General features: G+C 40.8%; 1 pseudogene; it reads left to right on the top strand.

Annotated features, from left to right (window-relative positions):
- Positions 1-1,502: 1,502 nt before the first annotated feature.
- Positions 1,503-5,781, top strand: LOC137975823 (cytochrome P450 1A1-like; annotated as a pseudogene).
- Positions 5,782-10,000: the final 4,219 nt, after the last annotated feature.

Raw genomic sequence — 10,000 nt, 5'->3', positions numbered from 1 at the left:
TTGGGCGACCAGGCGGAAAGAAACGTCATGTGTTAATGCTCTCCAAAACCTTCCGCTTGGTTTCTTCTTTTCGCGAAAAAATGTAACGAATGTAAAGGCGCACGTGCAGGACATGCAGAGCTTATTGTTTTTGCTCATTCAGGCTGTCCTCGTAGCAATTATCAGTGCTTAGTCTTAAGAACAACTTGATTAGAAAATACTGCGAAAGCACCCTCTTCCCGACCCTCTTAAACGTCCCCAGATTCTGTTGTTAGGTCTATCAGTTCGGTTTGTTAGCACACGGAAATGTACGACGCAATGAGTTATGCCGGTCATGTTGGAAACAATACGTTGACACTACTTCATGCAGCAAAATCCCTAGTGATTGTCACCTTTCACTGTTTTAAACCTGCTGAGAAGCATGAAAGGCTTTTGGCATCAGTGCCCTTTGGAATCTGTTCTTGCAGTTTTGCGAAACAACGTTTTTCGCGTTGGCGTACGATTCTCGTAATGGCATTTAAGTTTTGCGTCACAATACCTTAGGGGGTCACTTCCGAGAGGAATAATTCTTGGGACACAAAAACTAACGAGAGTCCATGGTGTCATAATTTTGACTTGAGCAAAGATTTTTCCTCTTCAAAGCTCTTTTTGTTTTGCAAAGGTCCAATTTGGTTCCCTTTCATTTATTACTTGTTCTTATTTCCAGTCTAAACAACGAGTTTAGTACCAGACGTCCGGGATATTCGTACTCAAAAAATAATCTGTTCAAGAGCGCACGCCATTTGGACCTATCGTTCTCTTCGATTGGGTGCATCTCCCATCCCTGCGTCATTTGATATTATGTGAGGAGAAATATTGGATCTGTGAGTCATTTAACTCAATTGAGTCACCTTGACCTTGCGGCACCGTTTGAAGTCTCTCTTAGGGGTCTCTTGTGTCCGTGCTTCCATTTCGAATTCGTGATGAATTTATACAATGCTGACGTACTTCTTCAAACTGTCAGGTCGTTGTGCTCTTTCCTTCAGCTGTCTGTTTGCAGTGCGACGTCGCTTTTGATTTGAATTGGGTAAATACAGACACTTTGTTCACATCGTCAAGTGGTAGATGTTTGCAGATAAACCCCAAAAAATATCTATTGTGTCTCGTTTTACCCTTTAATTTGGCGAATGGTAACTTTTAACCCAAGTGTTCCCAAGAATAGAATAGACCAAAACAACACCACAGGAATCACGCCTCGAGAACTCTAATTTGAATACTTAAATTACTCTTTGATTTTACAACTCCTTGCAACAGTAAAAGAAAAAACACCTTGTACGCAATGTGGACAAATCATTACTAAACGGGAGAGATGTTTGACGGTGTTACACAATGCTTGATTACAAAATTTTGTGTATCGATCAAACGAGCTTCCGACATAGCTTTGTACGCCCTCAGGACATTCTCTGCAAGACTAAATTTTGTTGAGCACTAATGTATGTCAATTCGTTATTGTTTTGTTTGTAACAAGCATTTTAAGTGTGGCTTCAGGTTTTTGTAGTACATTGAAAAGGAGCACATTCAGGCTTCAACCGGCTGTGTGAGCAGAGAAAACGAGATTTGAAATGCCTCTCGTGTTTTGGGAAGTCCTGTTGAAGTACAACTGACAAAGGAAGAAACCTCGTGTTTGTACGCAACAGCGAACTTTACCATGTTCACACTAACTTCCTAACTTTCAATTGGTGCCTTTACACACACTTTTCATCAAAGCTTGAGTTAAGAACATTTTTTTTTCTTTCAGCCTTAGTGCTTGTACGTGTAACCACGTCCCTTACATCTTGAAGAAAATTTCGGCGTTCAGTGATTCAACTAGAGATAGCCATCAAGATCCCGTACTTTGCATACGACGTCAGAAAGTTTGATAAAGAACGAGACATACAAAAATTAGACGGCCTGTCTGCGCATATTATTGTTACTTTTCCACCGTAAAAAGGAAAGCGCATACAGTCACTGAGTCACATGTATGAAAAGTGGCTCAAAACGCTCGCGAAACTGGACGAATGTTTTGCACCACTCTGCTGACATTGTGGCATTGTTATTACTTACACTCGTCAATCATTGTTTATGAAGACGGCACGATACATTGTTACGTATGAAACGGCTGACTTTGAGAATTCTTGGAATGGTCATTACGAAGGGAATGGGGCCGGTGTTTTGTGCGGATTGATGAAGTGAAAACACTTAACTCCTGTGAGAAATTCTGATCCAGAGGAATTCTCAGACCTTGTTATCTGGCAAATGCATTATTTTGCCCGTGCGTTACGCCTGTTAGACCTTTTTAACTCAAATGTCAGGTATCCAGCAGTTTGTTTGATGCCCTTGCATTACCACTGACTCTAGAAGTAAAGTTCTAAAAGAGTTTCGTACCCTCTTCCCTACGCTACCTTTGTTGGTTTTCCGGTCTTTTAATAGCCTCAGTCATAAGCTTATATTAACGGACACATTTTCTCTGCTTTTACACTGTGGAATGATAAGTGCCAATTAGCAACTCGAACAATTGTATCAATTTGTAATATGTAAAGAAAACTATGGCACAGAAGGTTGCTAAACGGGAGCCTATTGTGTCTGGGTGTGCTTTGACGAAACTTGTAATTAATGACTTCGAGCTGGCAGGCTGATCAAATTTTCTAAGAAAAGAAAAACTCGTTTAGCGAAGTCGTTCCACAGTACGTGCAAGTTGAGAGGTGATAAATCTACCTATTGATTGGAAACCGCAACTGAAATGTAAGCCCCCAAATCAGCTTTAGTGATTATATTTACCTATTTCATACAAAACAGAAATCAAGAAACTCTTTCTTTCAAATGAACCCCCCTATGTTAATTTTTCGTTAAGTGATGTACATTCCTAGACTACTTTCAATTTGACGACCCTGTATATTCTCCTTACTTTACTCTTGGAGTGTGAGTTTTCATTGTGAGGTGAATGTTGACCTTGGTCGGTCGCCTGAATCAAGGGCAAAGCAGAGACTTCCTGTAAATCCTAGGAATGATCTCATCTGAGCGGATCCTGTGTCCCTAAATCCTGTTCTAATTTTCTCACATGTGCCAACTGACAGACTTCTGACCCGTGCAGCTAAAAATCCGGCTGTTTGTCAAAATCAATCAAGCGAGTCAACCTTGAACCCAAACGAGAAAAACAAAAAGTGGCAGCATCAAATTTGTTTGTCGGACACCTCCCACTAATTCATCTCGCGCAAACAGCCGTATTATAAACGTCTTGCGTGCCCGCAACTCGAGTCTCCTTAAGCACCACTTGGAGCATGCAACAAATTATTTCACTGATCTAACCACGTATATATATTAGAATTACCTAGACGCTGACTCGAGTATTCGCATAATTTAACTATTTGCCACGAGTTCACTTACGCCTGACGATTGACGATGCTTTGGGAATACCTTTTGGAAGTGCTCGCAGAACATTCATTTTTGGTGATTTTCCTTGCTCTTGCACTCGTGTGGTTGTCTGTGATGTATTTGCGGCCTGCGGAGGAAAGAAAGCCCCCTGGTCCCTGGAGTCTTCCCATTATTGGAAACATTTTCCTGTTCGGCTCAGCTCCTCACAAGAACGTTACCAGACTGATGCGACACTACGGAAAGGTGTTTTCTATGAGACTTGGAAGTCGAGAGGTCATTATTCTCAATGACATCGATACTGTAAAGGAAGCACTTCTCCAAAAAGGCTCTGATTTTTCCTCACGTCCTCCCTTGCATAGTTTCATCTTTTCCAGCCGAGGTGAGAGAACTGTCGCATGGCCTGTGTTTGGCCCGAAATATGTAAAAAACAAGAGAGCGACGGAGCTAGCCATGCGAACAATTCTTGACAATGACAGCCACTTCTCCAACACGGTCATCAGGGAGACAAATGCTTTGATTCAGAGTTTTCTTAACTCGAGAGAACAACGCTTTGATCCGACATGTCTGCTGAAACACATGGCTTGCAGTTTGCAATTCTGCTTGTTTTTCGGTGACAAGCTGCGAGACGCTTTTGTCAAGAATGCCCAGTTCATGATGGACGGCTCGACGGACTTTATCGAAAACAGCGCCGTGGGTAACAGTGTGGACTTTATGCCCTGGATGGAAGTGGTCTTCAGGAAACAAGTGCAGAAACTGGAGGACTCTGTTGCTGAACTTACAGAGTTTGTCAGGAAAATTTACCACATCAGTAACAGGGAGGCCCAGAAAAGTGGCTTTCAACGAGCGACATTCAACGAGGCGTTAGGACAGGTGGTCAAAAACAAGGACGCTCTCTCATTCGGAAGCGAACACTTAGAGGATATTGACGAGGACAACAGCTCGAACCACTTTGATGACGAAAGGTTGATTAACATAACAGCTGACTGTTTCGGCGGCGGATACGAAAAATTATCAACCGCCCTCCGCTGGGCCGTAGCTTACCTTGTGTCTCATCGAGATGTGCAGGCCGAGCTGCGGAAAGAACTTGCCCGTTTGAAAGGGTTTGCCTCTCTTACTCTCCACGACAAGGACAAGCTTCCACTTTTGGAGGCTACAATTCTAGAAATCCTTCGAATGAGCAGCTTCCTACCGTTCGCTTTACCCCACTGCACCACCCGAGACACCAGTGTTGCTGGATACCCTTTGCCCAAGGGATCCATTGTGTTTGCAAACCTTTGGGGATGTTCGCGAGACCCAAATTACTTCGACCAGCCCAATGAGTTCAATCCTTATCGTTTCATGGATGATAGAAGACAGAACGTTGTACGATCTCCTTGCTTTCTAGCATTCTCTGCTGGCGATAGGAAATGCCCTGGTGAAAGCTATGCAAAATCAGTCCTTTTTTGGTGCTAGGCACGCTTCTGCAGAAGGTAGTACTCCGTAATGGAACTGAGGACCCTATTGAGGATACTTTTGGGTTGACTGTTCGTCCTAAACCGTACAAGATTACTGTTGAAGCCGTACAATAAGTTAAGACACACCTTGCACAGATTTTAGGTAAAATTGGGACAATAAGTATTCGCCGTTTATAGGTATATCACATATTAACGACCTGCGTCAAAAGTGCAGTGAAACATCAAGTTTAGGTGTTGGGCAACCAAGGAAGTGTTTTTCTGAGGGCTAAAAAGAAACTAAACACAAGTTCTTGCATGTCCTAGATCGTATCTAAAATCAATTAATTTTGATCTTGGATATTATATGAGCAAATTTTATAACAATTTTACAATTAACACGGAAGCACGATCTCGGTTTTATTTAATTCAGTTTCTGCTGTGAGTTTGAAGAAAGGCTGCTAAAATTCCCGTTAAGACTTAACTTATCGTTAAGCGGAGATAATTCTTAAAATGTTTAATGACGCGGACATATGTACCTACCTGGTGAAATATTGGGTGCAGAAAAATTGAATTCTGTCTTGATCACTTAATGAGTTGAAATCAGAACTATATACAAAACTCGGAAGAAAATTCCTTCCATAAGATCATTTTGATGTAGTCCTTTACTGACAAAGCCACTAGCAAAAGTTAGAGGCTGACTTCAGGGTCTGAACCGGATCGCCTGGCCCTAAAAGGGCTTATAACGGGCTCGTAATTAGTGGGTTTGGTAAGCTGACGTGTTCCCGCAGTTAAGCAGAGAGCAAAAGCATTAGGCATTTAAATTCGGGGTGGATAGCTGATAGTGTTAAGTAACACTTGCTTGCATGCCATTAAAATGTAGAAGCTCACAGTGCTGAATTGACTAGTAGCTCAGTCAAAAGACTGTCTGTCAAATCATCGCCTCGTCGATTTGAATAATAATAAAAACTTATCAGAAGAATGTTGACAATTTGTGAAGTGCGTTTTTCCTGCTGGCTCGGGAATTTAGTTCTGCAAGGCTCGGCTGACCGGATCGAAGTGCAAAGTTTGTAAATTATAATTATCTGCATTGTATCAACCATTTGAGTTACAGTAACAGCTAAAGGAAACAGTCGAGTGTTAGCGAGAAAAATCAGAAATGGGATCTCTAATTTTGGAATACTTGCACGGGTACTGTTTCAATGACTCGTTCAGAATATTAAATGTCAGCTATCAAGAGGCACATTTTTTAGCTATGGGAAAAAAATTCCAGTATGTTTTTAATTATTTACGAACAACTAGACCACTTAAATGGTTTCAAGTATGGTTTTCTAAAACCTAGTGTTTGAACGTTTAAACGTGAAAGACCGATCTACACTGTCTTCTCCTGGATCCATGTTATATAGTTAAGTAATTAAATAGTTAATTAATGGCCGGCTCTATATATCAATCTTTAAGACATCCTGATCAAAATGCCCCTTCCATTTCTCTCGCCATATCATCTGTCAGGTATTCTTTAATCAAAGCCAGCAACCGTACTTCGATAATTAGCTACGAGCAGGGAACGAAATTTTACAGATTGTTCAAAACATATGGGAATTTCTTACATTTATTTTCCCTTGGGTGTCCTTTTCGCCTTTCTTATTCTCTTCACTGAAAGGTGTCTCATTTTATTTACTCGGTAAATTTCTTGCCTTAAAAGATGGAAAATCTCAAAGACAGGACCGTTCCTTGGTTCTCCTAAAATGGAATAGGATTTTTTATCGATTGTGTCATTAGTGGATGGTACGTGGTGAATCTTCATTACGTAACAGATCTGTCATGCTTTCTAACCCCAAGTAGCAAGAACTGTCAAACTCCGTATGGTTACAGTGAAATATTAAGCAGCTGCAAACAAAGCAGGACGTCATTGAGCAATGTGGGCTTAATATACTGAAGGATGTCGCGACGGAGAGTTCGCTACGTCTCAACAGTTGTAATTCGCGACAGTTTCTTCCCAAAGACAGCACTGCCTGTTTTATAATTTAACTATCGTGCTGAATATTGACATATTCCTCACGGGAGAGGTTATTGCATAGCTTTCAGTACTCGATTTTGTCAAATGAGTCAACTTATTTTGCATGGCCCCTCAATCGTTTTTAGCATTACGCTTTAGCTGTCCGACTGCGCTGAAGAAGGGATAACCCTATTGCATTCAATAATAGCCTGCGAGCAAGCTCTCGGAGGGGCGGGTGGGAGGAAGGAGCAGCGCCCAAAGACTGTTTTCCACCAACACCTTTTTTCTACCCGCCACTTCGAGAGCTTGCTTGCAGGCTAATTCAATCTTGAATTTATCTCTGAGGCGCTAATTGAGGACACTGAACAGAAATCAAATCAAATCAACTCATGTCAAATCTTAAGTTGGTTTTTTAGGAGAAGGGCAAACCGGAGTACCCCCGGGGGAGTACCCCGCGGGAGAAAAACCACATGGAGCAGAGTTGGACTGCGAGCGAAACTCGACCCACTGATGTGCGGTACCATTGCGCCATCTCAGTATTAACGTTTCCCAAATACCCCTAATTATTTTTTTCCTCGAAAGGGAATAAGCATTTGACACACCCAACTAGAATCTTTTGTTCTGCTGCCAAACGTTTTTCGTTTGCACAGGTCGACTTGCTTGTGTGTCCCTCAGGCTCTTCTTAAACTGCATTCCAGTCAACAAGGCAAACAAGATATCGTGTTCGTTCCGAAGACCTTGGAGTGTTGAACGAGTTGTTTGTCGATCAACCAGAGAATATGGTCAAGGGCAAAATTGTTATCTTTGTGGTTTATAATAACAGTCGTAACGGTTGACCTGCGTAAAATTTGGGTTCTTTCTATCAAAGTTGATTCGCCGTTTGACTCGAAAGAGCCACGCACCGTTATGAGGGCGGTAGCGATCGCATATACTGATGTGAGAGCGTTAGACAAAACTCTTTTGCAAGAAACTGTCAGTTGAGTTGTTGTGTTGTTTGAAATTGTTCGTTTTTGGCTGGGAGTTTTAAGTCTTGCGGAGAAAATAACTTTATTCTATGTTCAATTTTCGTAGAACCGAGTGTTAGATGAAAGTTTGTCAACGGGCAGGTTCTTAGTAGAGTTCACTCTATATTTAGAGAAGAGGTAAACCAGATAAGGACCTCGTCATCTGATCGTGTTCATTTTATCGAATTTGTGCAAAACATAGCTGTTTTCGTTAAACGGATTGGGTTGTTTTCGTCTGTAGTGCCTCCAGAGTCATATCGATTTTCTGTTGTTGAAGGAGACCACGTGAACAGTGTGTTCGACTTGGCCTTGACTTTCGAGTTATTTGCATTTAAATACAATTAAAATGTTCCCTCCAGGGTTTCGTTGTATTAGTGAACCCTAAACAGGAAATGAGCGCTATCCTTTGTTCAATTGTTACCATTTAATGATACTAATGTAAAGCACTTGACCGAGTCCGTAGCACGTAATTTATAACAAACAGTGACGTAGTCATCGATCACGATACACGAATCTGTAGCGACGCTGGTTTAGTTCGCGATTACTAGACCCATTTTTTCAAAGTCTTCGTCATCCATCAGTACCTGTTTGCCTTAGACGACATCCTCAGTTCATTTCAATCCTCTTCCTTCAAGCTTTCAAATACCGAAGCCACATTACAAGACTTGTTGAAGTTCACCCCTTGATTTAAAAGGATTACTTTCTTTGTTAATTGTGGTCTACCAAAATGTGCAAGTGCTTAATTACTAACAAGAACAACATTGTATTGGATGACTTGGCTTAACTGAAACCTTTTTTGATTATGGCGACAGGCAAAGTTACTTATTATATTTAAAGGGTAATTCGAAGGACTCTCCTTAATACCATGACAAATATAAAAAAAAGTGGCATATGGTTTTGTCTGCGCAGTTGAATCAATAAAAGAAAAAATGTTTGGGATTTGCTTGAAAGTGTAAACCGTATGTTTTTTCTTTAAACATCAGAGAAAAGCTCTTAACAAAAGACAGCGTTTCTGTCTCGTAAACAATCTCTGTCTTCAGTTTCAAGTTATGTTTTCTACAAAGGGTAAGTCAGGAAACAGCACCGAATGCTGTTCGAGTCAGCTCAAATGTAGTGGGTCGTTATAGAATGCACAAGTTTATTTCTGTATTGCATGACATCTAAGGTGTTTTTTTTAAGTTGCGGTGTTTACTTTAAACTAAATCTCCAAACTGAATTGTTTTCTTAAACGAAAATTAGAATTGGTAGATTTCAATTCACGAGTTGAAATGCATCTTTCTGGTTATAGAGTCTTGAAGAGGACGTTTTCGGAGATCATTGAGAGCGGATTGTATCAAAGAAGGTGTGGAGCAGATTCGCTAGCAACGATAGGCATGCGATCAGTTATTGATTTTGCACTTGCGCGGTGTGTACGAATTCCATTTGGTGTAGGCTGCATGTCAACGAAGTGTTGTTGGGGCAGCGTTGAAGTGGAATCTCGTTGTTTTGCTCAAAGTCAATCGTGAATTTGATACTGCTGTGACAACTATTTATACATATATTAATATTATAGAAACTCTGAAAGTGTCATCAACGTACCTATACCAAAGTGAAGGGTGAACTTTACCGTTTTCTTCAAAGTGACACAAAATCTTCTTCAAAATAGTTACCCTTAAATTATAATTACATGAAAGTTTGAGTTTTATTACAATCGAAACGGTTTAAGCTGTTCAAACCCCCAAAAAATCGTTTCTGGTTGATCTAGACGTCGCCAGATTGTACTTTTTCCTCTTTCTGTGGGCGGATATGCTCTTCTTTACAATCTTTAGCAATCTTATTCTATAATGTTGTGTTTGTCGCGTTCATCTAACCTGCCGAAAAATGAACCTCCTTGTTTGATGAGCCTGTGCTAATCCCATCTTTACGAAAATGACTGTTATTTTTTCCGCAAATTTCTCCAAATAATTTTTCCTGTTTTGCACAGTTGGGCAAATTTGGTGACATTGACCTTTCTCCGCCCTACTTGGATTAAGCGTAATGGCACACCGAGACACTTACAACAATCTTTCTATGTTAGTCTTTCTGCTTAGAGATGAATGATGCCTTCAAATTAATTAGTAGAGACTCGAAAATAATGATGACCTTTGTTCACTAAAGGTTGATGTTAATAACTTAATCTTTTTTGCCTTCTGTTGTTCGGCTGGAATGGCTAGAGTCGATTG

The sequence above is a fragment of the Montipora foliosa genome, chromosome 11, assembly GCF_036669935.1.
Source record: "Montipora foliosa isolate CH-2021 chromosome 11, ASM3666993v2, whole genome shotgun sequence".
NCBI classification, from domain to species: Eukaryota; Metazoa; Cnidaria; class Anthozoa; order Scleractinia; family Acroporidae; genus Montipora; species Montipora foliosa.
This window is presented reverse-complemented; position numbering and strand designations above follow the sequence as displayed.